The 16,563-nt window shown below is 43.9% G+C and overlaps 1 protein-coding gene across 5 annotated transcripts in view; it reads left to right on the forward strand.

Moving 5' to 3' along the window:
* Positions 1 to 3,825: 3,825 nt before the first annotated feature.
* Positions 3,826 to 16,563, forward strand: part of DCAF11 (DDB1 and CUL4 associated factor 11) — a 67,433-nt gene continuing 54,695 nt past the window's right edge. For 2 of the 5 annotated variants that reach the window (XM_073632722.1, XM_073632729.1), the window contains exon 1: positions 3,826 to 3,975. The gene's annotated coding sequence lies outside the window, so the exon portion shown is untranslated. Of the gene's footprint in view, positions 3,980 to 16,563 lie in introns of all 5 variants that reach the window. The other 3 variants (XM_073632720.1, XM_073632725.1, XM_073632732.1) reach the window with 2 other exon arrangements.

Below are 16,563 nucleotides of genomic sequence, written 5' to 3' on the forward strand. Positions count from 1 at the left end.
AATACAGACAGTAGTCCGCTTTTGTAAAGTACCCACACTCCCGGTTGCTATAGCGGCTGGGTGTGTTTAACCACTTCAATACTGGGTACTTATACACCTTCCTGCCCAGACCAATTTTCAGCTTTAAGCGCTGTCGCATTTTGAATGACAATTGCGCGGTCATGCTACACTGTACCCAAACTAAATTTTTATCACTTTGTTCCCACAAATAGAGCATTCTTTTGGTGGTATTTGATCACCTCTGGGATTTTTATTTTTTGCTAAACAAATAAAAAAAAGACCGAAATTTATGAAAAAAAATGTTTTTTTTTTGTTTCTGTTACAAAACTTTGTAAATAAGTTTTCTATTTCACTGATGGGCACTGATGGGGCTGCACTGACGGGCACTGATTAAGGTGGCACTGATGGGCACCAATAAGGTGGCACCAGTGAGGTGGCACTGATGATGGGCACTAATATGCGGCACTGATGTGTACACATAGGTGGCACTGAAAGGCGGCACGGATGGGCACTGATAGGCAGCACAGATGGGCACTGATAGGCGGCACGGATGGGCACTGATAGGTGGCACGGATGGGCACTGATAGATGGCCCTGATGTACAGTAATTGATGGTACGGATGGATGCCAATCAGTGCCAAACAATAATGCCTGCCAATCAGTGATGCCCATTGTGGGCACTGATTGGCATCCATTGTGGGCACTGATTGCATCCCTGGTGGTCTAGGGTGGCATACCTGGTGGTGACATCCCTGGTGGTCTTAGTGGCATCCCTGGTGGTCCTAGTGGCATCCCTGGTGGTCCAGTGTGGGCATCCTCGGAGGGGGGGGCTGCGCTGATAATCAATCAGCACAGACCCCCCCTGTGAGAGGAGCAGCCGATCGGCTCTCCTCTACTCGCGTCTGACAGATGCGAGTGAGGAAAAGCCGATCAATGGCTCGTACTGTTTACACTGCGATCAGCCTGTGATTGGACACGGCTGATCACGTGGTAAAGAGTTGCGTCCGTGACAAGGTGGAGGAGAGTCTCGTCTGTGACAAGGTGGAGGAGAGGTCATGACGTGAAAGATAAAAGGGAAAAACGAGTAGAGAGCCCAGACACCATCTTTCTCTTTATTATACTAGTTTATTTAACTTCCTCCCGCCCGCCGTATAGACAAATGACGGCAGGCAGGATCCCCTCTCGTTCTAAGATGGCGTCATATGACATTGCCCCAGTCTCACTATGCTCAACCCCGATCTTGATAAAGAGCCAGTGATGCAGCTCTTTACCCATGTGATTGGCTGTGTCCAATCAAATGTAAACATGGAAGTGCCATTTATCGGCTCTCCTCGTCTCACACTGACAGAGTGCGAGGAGAGTAGAGCCGATCAGCGGCATCTCCTCACAGGGGAGACCTGTATGGATAGTCAGGGCACTGATCATCAGTGCCAAAATTATCTGTTCAGCCCCAACAGTGATGTCAGTCAGTGCCCATCGGTGATGCCAATCTGTGCCCATCAGTGATGGCACTTTGTACCCATCAGTAATGTCAATCAGTGCCAGTCAGTACTGCTTTTCAGTGCCCATTGGTGCCGCCCATCAGTGCCACCTATCAGTGCCCATCAGTCCTGCATATTACTGCCTCCTCATCAGTGCCGACCCATCAGTGCCCATCATTGCCACCTATCAGTGCTGCATATCACTGCCTCCTCATCCGTGCCCTTTAATGCCGTCCCATCAGTGGCCATCAGTGCCACATATTACTGCCTCCTCATCAGTGCCCATAAATGCCGCCATATCAGTGAAGGAGGAAGATTACTTATCCCTTTCATGCCTAACATGCCTGACATTTGTTGCATACAAGTTAAAATCCGATTTTTTGCTAGAAAATTACTTCGATTCCCCAAACATTATATATATATTTTTTAGCAGAGACCCTAGAGAATAAAATGGTGATCATTGCAATATTTTATGTCACACGGTATTTGCGCAGAGGTCTTTCAAACGCACTTTTTGGGGAAAAAAGACACTTTCATGAATAAAAAAAAAAAAAAACTAAAGAGTAAAGTTATCCCAATTTTTTTGTATAATTTGAAAGATGATGTTACGCCGAGTAACTAGATACCTAACATGTCATACTTTGAAATTGCACACACTCGCAGAATGGTGACAAACTACGATACCTAAAAATCACAAAATTTAACGGTTACCAGGTTAGAGTTACAGAGGAGGTATTTTGCTAGTTGTGGAGATACCTCACATGTGTGATTTAACACTATTTGCAGGCGCGACTTACGTAGGAGTTTTCTTTGCTGCGCGAGCACGCGAGGACAGGGGCGCTTTAAAAAAAATATATTTTTTCTTATTTATTTATTTTTTACATTGTCCCTTTAAAAAAAGATTCTGATCACTTTTATTGCTCTCACAAGGAAACCATAGAGAGACCATAGAGATTTCCGGTGGGCCAGATGGTCCCCAGAGTCTATATGATTGTTTGGAGGCCGGGTGCGATGTTATGACATCATGCCTTCATGCCTGGCCTCTGAATTTGAAAAAATGCAGCCGATCTTTTTTTTTTTTTTTTTTTTTTTTTTTTTTAGGCTTACTAGCCTAAGACCCCTTTCACACTGGGGTGCTTTGCAGGCGCTACAGCTCTAAAAAGCGCCCTGAAAGACCCGCTCCTTACACTCCAGTGTGACAGCCCCAAGGGCTGTCACACTGGAGCGCTGCGCTGCACTGGCAGGACGGTAAAAAAAGTCCTGCTAGCTGCATCTTTAGAGTGGTGAAGGAGCGGTGTGTATAGATAGATAGCGCCGTTTTACTGCCAGGGCCCGCACCGCCCCAGTGTGAAAGGGCTCTAAAGGTGAGATCTGGGGATTTATTGACCCCAGATCTCGCTGTAAAGAGGACCTGTCACCCACTATTTCTATTACAAGGGATGTTTACATTCCTTGTAGTAGGAATAGTGATAAAAAAAAATGTGAAAAGAAAGTGTGAAAATAGAAAAATAAAAGTAAAGTTAACAATAAAAAAAAAAAGAAAAAATGTAAGCGCCCCTGTCCCCGTGAGCCCGCAGAAGTGAACGCAAACATAAGTTGCGCCCACATATGTAAACGGCATTCAAACCACACATGTGAAGTATCGCCACAAAAACTTTAGAGTGAGAGCAATAATTCTAGCCCTAGACCTCCTCTGTAACTCAAAACATGTAACCTGTAAAAAATTTTAAAGGGTCACCTATGGGGATTTTTAAGTACCAAAGTTTGGCGCCATTCCACGAGCGTGTGCAATTTTGAAGCGTGACATGTTAGGTATCCATTTACTCGGCGTAACATCGTGTTTCACATTATACAAAAAAATTGGGCTAACTTTACTGTTTTGTTTTTTTTAATGCATGAAACAGTTTTTTCCCCCAAAAAAGATTGAAAAAATCGCTGCGCAAATACCTTTGCGAGATAAAAAGTTGCAGCGGCCACCATTTTATTCTCTGGGGTGTCTGCTAAAAAATATATAATCTTTGGTGGTTCTGTGTAATTTTCTAGCAAAAAAATGATTTTTACATGTAGGAGAGAAATGTGAGAATTGGCCTGGGTGACAAGGCCTAAATACAATGCAGGAATGAAGGGGAGGGGGAACACTTCATTAGTCTGGGGTCCCAAGCAACACTCACTAACCGGCCGGTGCTCTGTGAGAGGTGTGCGCACTCAGGAGTGTGTGTCATGTGTCATGTGTCTGTCATCATGGTGTCCCCCCCCAATCCTTCCGACATTGTCCCCCTCCTGTTTCCAGGGTGACGTTCGCTGCCATACAGCATCCAGCGCCTGACATCAAAGCAGCGACTTGGAAAAACAAGAGGGCGGGATATCCGCCGCCCAATCACAGAGAGCGCTGCCGAACTCCAGCGACCTGTCGGCCAACCAGAGATCAGTCACATGGCGAGTCCGGGAAGCGGAAGCTGAGGAGAGAAGTGTGAAGCGGTGTAAACATTGTTTGTGTAGGTAAATAATTGTATGCGATGTGTGTGAGGATCGGGTGCCTGTGTGTGTGGGTGTAGAGGGGAGGATAGGGAAGGGAAGCGTCCCAATACGGGGCTGTATACTTCTATTGGGAAGTCGCCTTGTCTACACTTACGTAACGTCACCGAGCGGCGCTGTGACTGGACGGGGTGCATGTATATGTATATGTATATATATATATATATATATATATATATATATATATATATATATATGTATGTGTGTATGTATGTATGTGTGTATATATATATATATATATATATATATATGTATGTGTGTATATGTGTGTGTGTGTGTGTATGTATGTATGTATGTATGTATATATATATATATATATATATATATATATATATATATATATGCGAGGGAGAGGGGAGGATGGCTACACTGCACACAAAGCGGGCTCTGCAATAACATCATGGCTGCTGGTCACTGTCACTTCAATATGGTCTGATATGTCCGCAGCCTGACTTGTGGTTACATTGTAAACAATGGTGACATTTGTGCTTGTGATAAGATTTCATCTATAAAGGAGGATGGGCTCTCTTTTGTATGACATACACATTGTTTGCCAGTTTTGCTGCTGATGGGAAGTTTAAATGGGCCAGCATACAAGCCAGTTCCCATCACAAAAGGTATGCGATTTTCACAACGCTTAATTAGCTGCCCCCCGTACCCACCGGTGCGACTTGTCATGCAATTTGACAGATCAAAGTTTGCATCCTATTCCTGGCTATGGAACCCCTTCAAATCGGCATGACTCCGGCTCGATTTACAAAAGTAGTTCCTTCACTATTTTTGTTGACTTCGGAGGCGATTTCAATAGACATCTGTGCATAAACCCACACAGATGTCTGTCAAATCGCCTCCGAAGTTGGACTGAAATGCCGGTTTGAAATTGTGCGAGTTCAGCTGCACTCGTACGATTTCAAACCCGCTCTCAGTGTGAACAAGGGCTTAGGCTCGGTTCACACCTATGCGTTTTTTTAAATGCTTTTTGCAGAAACACACTGCAGTCTATTAGGGCCCCATGCACGCTAGCATTTTTTTTTTTTGTTAGCTCCTAGAAGCTGTTATCATTTTTTTTTCTTTTCCTAGAAGCTAAATAGTGTTATCCTATGTGTTCATGCACACTACATTAGGCTATTAGCATTTTTTGGGCTTCAGCGTTTAGGAGCAGAGTTTCTTGAAGCGTTTTTTACCAGCAGAAAAAATGCTGGATGCTACTAAAATGCCACTAACAGCTTTTTATTAGCTTTTTTTTTTCCTTTATGTACTGCAAAAATGCTAGTAAAATGCTACTGCTCCAAAATGCTTCCAAAAGCTACTAAAACGCTTCTAGAAGCCGGCACAAACATGCTATTATCAGCATTTTTCATCCAGCGTTTTTTTCTAGATTTTTTTGAGCTTATGAAAAATGCTAGTGTGCATGGAGTCTTAAAGGAGAAGTCCAACCTGAGCTTGTTTGGCTGGGCTTCTCCCATGGGGCACAGAAGTGCAATTCGTTTTGCACTCCTGTGACCCGTTTTCAGTCTGCTCTCTGCTGACGTCACTGGAATCAGTCCAGGCACCGCATCATCACGACAATAAATTCTGGATCCGCGAGCCGCTGAAAGCTTGAAATGGCCGCTCCGCCCCTCCACAGCTCATCGCTTCAGTGGGGGGGGGGGGGGGGGGGGGGGTGCAGAGAAGAGAGCTGCTGATTGACAGGCAGCAGCTCTCTGCTCGGGGATCTGTGAGAACCGAGCCATCGGCGATGTTCGATAGCTCGGTTCTCAGTGCAGAGGTGCCAGGGGACAGGTGCAGCATCCACCTAGGTAAGTATGAATGGGCAAAATAAAAAAACATATTTCTATTTTAATATGGTTTCCTATGGGACAGGTTCACATCTATTTTTTCAGCCGCTGCGTTTTTGGAAAGGACGAGGGACTGTTTTTTTTAAAAGCAAAGCGTTGCAGTTTTGGTTCAATACACTTCAATGGAGACGCTGCAGACAAGCATGTAGTGCGATTTTGCAGCGTTTTGCATTTTTTTTATCCATTTAAAAAAAAAAAAAAAAGGGCCAAAAAGCATAAAAAAATGCAAAACAAAATACACGAAAAATGTGTCAAAAATGCAACGTGCACCACAAAAATCACTGCAGAAATTAATCAAAAGAAAACTGCATTGTGTGAACCAGGCCTGAGCCTCTGTTGAGCCTCTGTTGATCTGCAATTGCCATGGTGCTGCACAAGTGATCAATTATGACACCAGCCATTTGATGTTTTGACAGTTCAATTGAAAGCACAAGCAAATGTGACAGTTAGCAAGCCCATCATGCCTTGAATATAACAGTTTTGTGAAACCGTTAAATCGTTGGGATTAGTATGGCAGACATAGAAAGTACAGGCCGGAAACTCGACAGCTTCTCCATAGAAAATATTTATTTAAGCATTACAGCAGTAACATCATCCAAAAATACTGACACGTTTTAGCCTTAGGCCTTCATCAAAAGCATAGTATGGCAGACTTCATTTTTAAAATCACACCATGGTACCATGCGTTTTGGTGGCTGTAGTGGATAGGGCAGTCATGTGTTTCCCACACGGCAAGTGGTGTGAACCAATTCTTAACATGAGCTTTGCTGGGATGGGTAAATAAAGGGCAGAACTATTCCCCTTCATTGTTCATTACAGGTACTTATATAGTGCCATCAATTTATACAGAGCTGTACATTTACAGCATATAGTACATTCACATTGGTCCCTGCCCTTAAGGAGCTTGCAATCTAATGTTCATAACTCACATTCATATACAGTACATACTAGGGACAATTTAGACAGGAGCCAATTAACCTTCCAGCATGTCTTTGGAGTGATGGAGAAAACCAGGGTACCCAGAGGAAACCCATACAGACATAGAGAACATGTAAACTCCAGGCATGGTTGGAATTCGAACCAGCGACCCTTGTGCTGCTGGGCAGAAGTGCCAAACCCTCTCTTCACATTATTGTGGTTATATGCGCTTCCATCCGTTTATCCAATCAATGTGCAATTCCATCAAAACAATCAAATCAGGATACAATTGAACAGCCATTACTTCCCTTGCAATCAATTTAGACTACATTTTTTATTTAGATTTGATTAAAGTGAGACGTTCACCCAGGGTAGAAAATTATCAGTCAGCAACACTAAGATGCTTTGAGCATGAATTTGGTCATATCCGAATCAATCAGATTATGTGTAGGTTCACACTGACAGCGGGAATGAAATTGTGCGAGTTTAGCTGTACTCGTACGATTTCATTCCCGCATGTCAGTCCCGACTTCGGGGGGTGATTTCAGAGACATCCGTGCGGGTTGCTGCACAGATGTCTATGGAAATTGCACCCCAAAGTCAACTACTTTTGGGAATCAATGCGTCGATTCAGACGGTGCGATTGCCAGCAATTGCAGCCAATTTGGCATGCGATTTGACCTGCAAAATCGCTCCACTGTGAACCAGGGCTATGAGTTTGCACGTTAAAGACAGAGATGCAACTGATAATTTACGACTGTATCTACTGTATCAGTCAAAATCCATTTCTCGGTGTGTGGCAATTCGATCGATTACGTTTGCTACAATAGATCATTTATTCCTATCGAGAGATCAATCGGAAAATAGATCGATCTTGTGTCAAAGCATGTACGGCCATCATTACAATAATGGCTGTAGTGGAAAATATAATAGAACTGACTTGAATTTGGGTGAGCACTGGACCTTTATCCATGTGACTCTGTTGCTTGGTGTCTTTTAAAGTGAATTCCATTCAAAATCTAACTAAGCCTATATCTACTTCCACCCCCATTCTAAGCTTATTCTATCTATCCTATAAAAGGAAAGATGTGTTTACTTACCTATTCTCAAGCCGCTCCAGTCCAGTACATGATCAGGTCCCAGCACCGCCTTCAGTTTAGATGAAAGGCAGTGACAACGGCTGAAGAACCTGGACAGTGACGTTATCACCCATAGGCTTACTGTGGGGCATCTGTTGTTGGCTGTCACTCCTCTACACTGAAGTTGAAGTTGTGTAGAGAAAGGGGATAATTATTAAAATAGATTTCCTGATGCCTTAAAGCAGATTAAACAGCACAGTGCTTGTGCTGTGTAATCTGCCCCCCCCCCCCCCCCTCTAAACTGTAAAAAAACTTGCCTGAACCTGCCACTTCCTGTGTCCCCCTCTCTGTACTGACCACCGGGGTCAGAGTGCGTCCCTCCATCATACACAGCCCTGCTCTCCCCTCATCCTCTCCTCCCTGCCTGTCATCTCTGTGTATGTGTGTCTCTGTCTCCACCCCCCGCCGTTATTAGTAAAATTAAAAATTCTAAATGGTCCCTGCCAGCCCCTCTCTTGTAGCCTGGCATAGCACACTGCATTAGGATTTTGAAAAAACGAGCGTTGTAAATACTGATTTAGCACAATCTTCAGGCCCATCATGTGACACTCAGCCGGTTTCCAGGGCTACTGCAGGAGAGGCTGAGTGGCCATGTGATCTCCCCGGCTGTCGTCAGAGGGAGATCACAGCCCCTCCTGCAGTATCCATCAATCGGAGCTGTACAGCGGCCGCGAGTCATGTGACTGGCCTGAAGATCGTTCCAAATAGGTATGTACAACGCTCGTTTTTATAAAAGACTAATGCAGCGTGCTATGCCAGACTCTAATAGAGGGTCAGGCAGTGTTTGTTATATATGGGTTAACAAACACTTTAAGGCTTTTCTTTTGCACAAATTACATGTATTGTTTTGTGACAGCCCTAAAGTGGGATTTTGTGCAGAATTCAAACAAAGGGTGAACAGAAAAAGAAAGCTGAGCAGACATTTGTTTTAGAGGGGTGTGATAAATACCAGTAAGAATAAGTATACAATTGTATTACAATATCAATTTTTTTAGAACCTTGTGATACATAAATATAAGATGTATGTTGTTTTTGTTCATAGTGTATTAAAGTGTATCAGTATGCATTTATAAAAATGTAATTTATTGAAGCTTACCACTGCTGAGATGTGGTGGCTGCATTTTAGGTTTAGTTCACACCCATGCGGTTTTTTAGTGCGTTTTGAAGAAACACACTACAGTCCATTTAATATGGGACACCTTCACATCTATGTGCTTTTCAGCTTCTGCAGTTTGAAAAGGGTCAGGGACTTTTTTAAACGCAACACGGAGCGTTTTTGAGTTAATATACTTCAGTGGACATGATGCAGAACGCATGTAGTGCATTTTTTTTTTGTGTGTATTGCCTTTTATAATCTGCCTAACAACAAAAACCTCCCCTCTTTAAAAAAAAAAAGCACAAAAAAATGCGTGAAAAATGTGCGTGCAAAAAGCACTGCAGAAATGGGTCAAAAGCAAACTGCATAGGTTTGAACCAGGCCTTGATTTCTGTCTCTTGTTTGTCACTTGGTAATCCTGCCGGTAGCATTTTTCCTAACATAGAATGATAAAACTCACTCATCCTACTGTATTATGACTACCCTCCTCTGCTTTTGTTGTCCATAACCTAGAAAGGTATAGTTTAGTAGTCCTTAGAAGGCATAGGAAGTTATCAGTTCACAAGGCTTCTGGTAGGATCAAGAGGATTTTTTTGCATTTTATTATACAGATATTGAAAAATTCTTTTAATAGTATAGCTAGTCTCCCAAATATCTGAATACATTAAAGCTAAATGCTCAATATGATTCTTATTGCATAGTTACATTGGTCCAGCTTGGATCAAAATAATTATCTCATTCCTAATGATCGTTGTTGAAGCTGCAAATCACAGTAGTAGTCAGGGCTACTACAGTGATAGCTGCCATCTTCCAGGTTATGGTGTCGCTGTCCTTCCTCTCCACCTTGTCCAATCAGAGAACATCTTGCATTAAAAAAAAAATGATAAGGTTTTCTGTGAATGGTGGCAGTGCCAAGCGAGTGTGATTACTATGTGGAGGGGAAGCAGATTGGCATAGGACCTGAAGATCACTGCTGATGGGGAAACCCCAGAACTCAAGGGGTTTCCGTAACGTGTTGACTGCTGAAGCCACATTCAAAAAGATGTAGTTAATATTCAAGCATGTAGCTATCCACAAGCAGGGAGAACAATACAGTACATGGTGATACGTTCAAAATAATTTTTCTGAAATGGCTGAGAACCTCATCGTACAATTTATACATTCTGAAGGGGGTGGCACCTTGAATGGGACTCTTTTGAAGTCCCATTCAACTCTTTGGTGATATTCATTGATATGCAGATGGTCATTTCAACATACAAGTCACTTCCCAAGTTTTCTGGGAAAAGCCAGAGATAGACATTTTCACAGCTGAAGGTTGGAATGGCATTTGACCACAACCGAAAACAGCTGTCATATGACTTCTAACATATTTGTACCAAGTATATCTGCTTAATCAGAAACACATGTTTTGATACTTATAACTAAATGTTTGATAAATAAAATGGCTATTCCATTTCCATTTACACTATCACTGCTATCTCTTTGGTAGCGCCAACTACTACAGTGATTTGCAGCTTCCACAGTGATTGCTCCGGTATGAGATATGTATAGGTACATTGTGCCAAGCTGGATCAATATAATTATGCACTTAGGCCTCATTCACACGAGGGGGACTCCGTTTCCACGGAACCCGCCTCGGTCCGCTGGCTCAGCGGGAGATCTCTCCGTTGATCTCCGCTGAGCCGGCAGATGACAGGTCCCTCTCTGCTCACTGAGCGGGGAGGGGCTTGTCAGGCGCCGCTGCTGCCTATGGAGGGATCGGATGAAAATGGACAGCATGTCCGTTTTCATCAGATCTCACCCGATCCGATCCGCCAGCGACGGATCTGGACGTAGGGCCATCCGTCTGCTTTTTGTGGATCGGACCGGGTCGGATGTCAGCGGACATGTCTCCTCTGACATCTGTCGCTCCATAGGCTAACATGGAGCTCCCGTTCAGATCCACCGTCAAAACTGACAGGCGGACCTGGACATTCCGATCGCGTGAAAGGGGCCTAAAGATCATACCTAGAGGTCAGTTTTAAGGACTCACGCGCATGAGCAGTTTGGCCCTTATAGCATAAAAACGCAAACATTTTAGAGGCAAAGTTGTAGTTTATAATCCGCTGCCAGCAGCCTGTAAAAATCAAAGCAGTCTTAAATACGTGTCAGCTAATCTGAGCAATACTAACATTTGGAGCTGTATGTGTTAAAGGATGTACACAAACACAGAATTATTGCATTCGGAGTAAACATTTCTAAATAGATACTGCCCTCTGTAAAAAAAAAAAAAAATGGCTGAGTAAATTCAATGCAGTAAAATGCAAAAAAAATGTAAGTACAGTACAGTCTCACTTTATATAGACACACATGTTTTTTAGAGGGACTGGCCCACCTTTGGAACAAAGTCCCTCTTTCCTCCTCATTTGTCCCTAATTTTAGTCTGATGTATATATCTATACAAAAATGTATTTTACAGTGCTAAACCTTTCGTACAGTTTCTAAATGGTTGCATTTGTAAACTTCGTATGCCACTATAAATGAATGGTAGTGATAATAAGTGCTTGTGGGTTTACAGTGGGGGAAATAAGTATTTGATCCCCTTGCAGATTTTGTAAGTTCGCCCACATACAAAGAAATGAAGGGTCTATAATTTTTGTCATAGGTGTATTTTAAATGATAATGACAGAATATCAACCAAAAAAAATTGAAAAAAACACATACAACAAATGCTATAAATTTAGTTGCAGTTCAGTGAGTGAAATAAGTATTTGATCCTCAAGCAAAACATGACTTAGTACTTTGTGGAGAAAACCCTTGTTGGCAAGCACAGAGGTAAGATGTTTCTTGTAGTTGGTGACCAGGTTTGCACACATCTCAGGAGGGATTTTGGTCCACTCTTTTTTACAGATCTTCTCTAAATCCTTAAGGTTTCTTGGCTGTTGCTTGGCAACTCAAAGTTTCCGCTCCCTCCATACATTTTCTTTAGGATTAAGGTTTGGAGACTGGCTTGGCCACTCTGTAACCTTAATGTGCTTCTTCTTGAGCCACTTCTTTGTTGCCTTTTTGCTATATTTTGAGTCATTGCCATGCTGGAAGACCCATCTTCAGTGTTCTGGCTGAGGGAAGAAGGTTCTCATCCAATGTTTTACAATACATGGCCCCGTCCATTGGCCCCTCAATGCAGCAAAGTTGGCCTGTACCTTTAGCAGACACAGCCCCAAAGCATCATGTTTCCACCTCCATGCTTGACTGTAGGGATGGTGTTCTTGGGCTCATAGTCAGCATTTCTTATCGTACATCACGGGACACAGAGCCATAGTAACTATGTGGGTTATAGGCCATCTTCAGGTGATGGACACTAGCACACCCTAAGACAGGAAGTCCACTCCCTATATAACCCTTCCCACTACTGGGAGTACCTCAGTTTTTTCGTCAGTGTCTAACGTGTTGGTTACGAGTACAGATGTGCTGTGCTGAGCTCCACTGGAGCAATCCTTGCTGGGCCAGCTATGCAGCTGGATCCGTTCAAAGTGTCTTTTCAGGCCAAATTGCATGGTACCCGGGCCTCGTGGCGGAAGAAACGAGGTTTTGCCTGTAACGCTTCTCTTTTTAAGAAAGCTGGACCCCAGGATCCAGAACTTTGTTTTTTTCAGCCATAAAGTTTTTTCTGGCGGGGGGGTGTTTTACGGCTCCAGGAGTGTGGGTTCCCAGAGGGTCCCCGGTTCCTGAAGGTTTTGTAACGGAGCCCACCGTGAAAGGTGAAGATTGGGTCTGTTGGTTTTTACTACAGAAAACCCTGCGGCGGGAAAGGTAAGTGGAGGTTTCTAAGGAATTTTAAAATTTTCTTATGAAATGTCTCCTTTAAAAAAGTAAATGTTGTCATGCCTAAGAGTCAGCACTGGGGGCTGTATAGAGCACGTACCTTGTCATGCTTTCCTCAAACATCACGCTTGTCAAGAAGCAGCAGGCTTCCCTCCGGTGAGCAGCTCAGACCTCCGGTAAGATTAGGGGGATTTTCTTTCACGAAACACCCCCACCTGGACAAAGCCCTCCCCCTCTTACTGCAAGGGGAAGGCCAAAAACGATCGGCGATGCCGCTCCGTTTTTTCACTGCCCCCTGCAAGGCGGCTTGTTACAGGTCTCCTCCTCACCATCCCCCCCACACACACACACACGCCGATCCCGTTGGATCGGAGGCCCGCGATCACGCGGGAAAACCCTCTTTAAAAAAGAGGGGAGTCACGATATGATGGAAGGGGCGGGCTTAGCGTGGCATTGGCGTCCTCCAACGTCCAGCGCGGTAGTATGTTTAAAAGCTCCATTTTTGCTGGCTGCAGATGTCGGAGGGACACAATAGCAAAAAGGGACATATAAAAGGTTGGTAACACAGGCATTCCCTGACACATTTACTAAAAGAATCAGGCTGAGCGTTAATAGCAGCGGCAGTGGCTGGACTATTGCTCAAGCAGTGGATGCGATTTCTTCTGATAGTACCTCTGCTTTTGTGCATTGGGCTAAGGTCAGAAGGGGGGGTTGAAACACCCCCAAAAAAGGGCTAAAAGGGTCTCCCTCAAGCTCTGGAAAGCCTACTCATCTCTACAATGACATCCTCCCCTGAGAGGGGGTGGCTGGTCGGCGTGAGCATCGGGGCCATGAAATGTTTGCAACTGTTTTCAACACTGCAGCCCCTATTTATGTTACTAAAAAGATATTTTTTCTTCAGCCATAATAGGATTGGGGAAAAAAAAAAAAGGTTAGCGGCTTTAATCGCATCCATTACCCAGGACCCTCAAACTGAGGAACTGGGGGCGGGAGAAGATGAATTCCCTCAGGGGACCATAGTGAGGCTGATGACTCCTCTTCTGAGGTGTCAAATGCGGGGGGATCAGCTTTCACAATCTGTAAGATTGATGGTGTAATTTCTTGCTGAATAGTCCGCTCCACATTTATGTACCCTTAACTGAGTGTTTGAGTTTGCTGAAGCCTCCTCAAGCTGTGCATGCCTTTCCTGTCCATTCATTGCTGGAAAAGCTTTTTGTATCTGAGTGGATCACCCAGATAAGCATTTTTTCCCCTCCTAAAAAGTTTCTTCACACTTTGTCCTATGGAAGAGAAAATTCACTAAAAGTGGGGTATACCAGCAATTAACGCTGCTATATCCTCTGTGAATAAGAGTTTGACTTGTTCGGCAGACAATTCTCAAATGCTTAGGGATCCAATGGATAAAAAGTTGGAATTCCTATTAAAAAAAAAACACTTTTTTCTCTGGCAGATTGAGTGTATCAGCCTGCGCTGACAGTAATTGGTTGATCGTTGAGAGACCAGTTTAAACAGGTGCTCAAGGTTATCCTGTTCAGCAGGCCCAGGATCTGGCAAGCTACTAGCAGCTTTATGCTTGCAATAGTTGCTATGAGAGATTCTATCCTTCAGGCCTTGCGCCCTTCTCTAAGCGCCATGCACGAAGCTCCTGGCTAGTCTTCCTTTTTGCGGTGAAACGGCTATTTCGGGATGATTTGGGTAATACATCCAAAGAAATTCTAGTGGAAAGTACCCATTTGCCATTTAAGAAAAGGAGTAAACGTATTTCATTTTAACAAGCTCCTTCTCCTGTGCGAGGGGCATGAGCCTCCAGGCAGTCACGACGGCCTCCGCTGTCAAGTTCAAAAGGCAATTATTAGGGACAAAAGAGGTCTTGGGGGAGGAAACCTACAAAATACTAAAGCCTCCTTATGAGGAAGCACCCCCGCTCGCTCGAGTAGGGGGAATATTTCTGCAGTTCTCAAGGATCTGGCAGGAAGAGCGTCGAGACAGATGGGGGACTTCCTCAATAGCTCCAGGGTACAAACTGGAGTTCCAAGAGTTCCCATCTCCTCATTTTCTCAGATCAAACATTCCTAAGGATCCAGAGAAAAAGATGTCTTTCTTTTAAGCATTGGACCATCTTTTGGCAAAAAGTGATCATGGTGGTCCCCATGTAAGAGCAGGGGTTGGGGTTTGATTCAAACCTTTTTTCACGGTGCCAAAACCAAATGGACATTCTGGATCTCAAAAATCTAATTAGATTTCTGAATATAACCGCTCTTTTTTTCGCATGGAGTTAATCCAATCGGTTGTCTCCATCCTACAAGGAGGAGAACTTCTGGCAGCAATCGACATCAAAGATGCATACCTCCATGTGCCTATTTCCTCGCTCACCATTTATATCTACTTTTCAAGGTAGAAAATTTTCATTTTCAGTGTGTAGCTCTGCTTTTTGGTCTAGCTACTGCACCTTGAGTGTTTACAAAGGTTCTGGCCCCTCCTCTAGCCAGATTAAGGGCCCAAGGTATAACGATTATAGTTTACCTAGACAATCTGTTCCTGATAGACCAGTTGGTAGCCCACTTAGACCAATATATGGTCACCACATTCAACTACCTGGAATACCTAGGTTGGATTCTCAACCTAGAAGAAATCTTCCTTAAAACCATGAAGAAGGCTAAAATACCTGGGTCTGATCATAGATACACCCAGAAAAGGGTATTCTTGCCCCAGGCAAAGATCAGCGCCATAAAGGAACTGATTCAGGTGGTCGAAGCAAGATGAATTCTTCTTGCATGAGGTTGTCGGGAAAGATGGTGGCTTCATTCGAGGCTATTCCTTAATCTCAGTTTCATTCAAGACTACTGCAAAACAGTATCCTATCGGCTTGGAACAAAAGGGTTCAAGCTCTAGATTTCCCAATGTGTCTGACTCCAAAGGTGTGTCGGAGCCTCAGTTTATGGTTAATAACCAAAAACCTGCAAAGTTACCTGGGAAGTGGTAACAACATATGCCAAACCTTTTTTGGGTTGGGGAGCAGTCCTGGAAGAGGCAACTGTCCAAGAGAAGTGACCCAGATCAGAAATGGGCTTGCCTATTAATATTCTAGAAATTCAGGCAGAGCACTTGGTCCTGAGGACCTGAACGTTCAGTTTACGGAATTGTCCTGCCGGGATTCAATCCGACAACATCACAGCAATGGCCTATGTTAATCACCAAGGGGGCACAAGAAGTTGTGTGGCCCAGAGAGAGGTGAATCATAGCCTATCTTGGGCAGAATACAATGTACTTTGCCTATCGGCAGTCTTCATTCTTGGAATATAAAATTGGCAGGCGGACTACTTGAGTCGCCAGCAGTTGTTCCTGGGAGAATGGTTCCTTCACCCCGATATCTTCCTGTCAATATGTCAAAGATGGGGGATCCCAGACGTAGATCTGTTTGCGTCCAGGTTCAACAAAGTCATCGACAACCTTGTGTCAAGAACAAAGGATCCGCTAGCATGCGGAACAGATGCCTTGCTATTCTGGTGGAATCGGTTCTCACTGATTTATGCATTCCCTCCTATTCTGCCTGCGTCCACGACTTCTTCGCAGGATCAAGCAGGAAGGGAAGTCAGTGATTCTTGTGGCCCAGGAGATATTGGTATGCAGAGATCGTAAAAATGGCGGTAGGAGACCCATGGACCCTACCGCAACGGCCAGACCTTCTCTAGCAAGGTCCGGTATTCCATCCTACTTTAGAAACGCTAAATTTAACGGTTTAGCTATTGAGAC

The sequence above is a fragment of the Aquarana catesbeiana genome, linkage group LG01 (genome assembly GCF_042186555.1).
Source record: "Aquarana catesbeiana isolate 2022-GZ linkage group LG01, ASM4218655v1, whole genome shotgun sequence".
NCBI classification, from domain to species: Eukaryota; Metazoa; Chordata; class Amphibia; order Anura; family Ranidae; genus Aquarana; species Aquarana catesbeiana.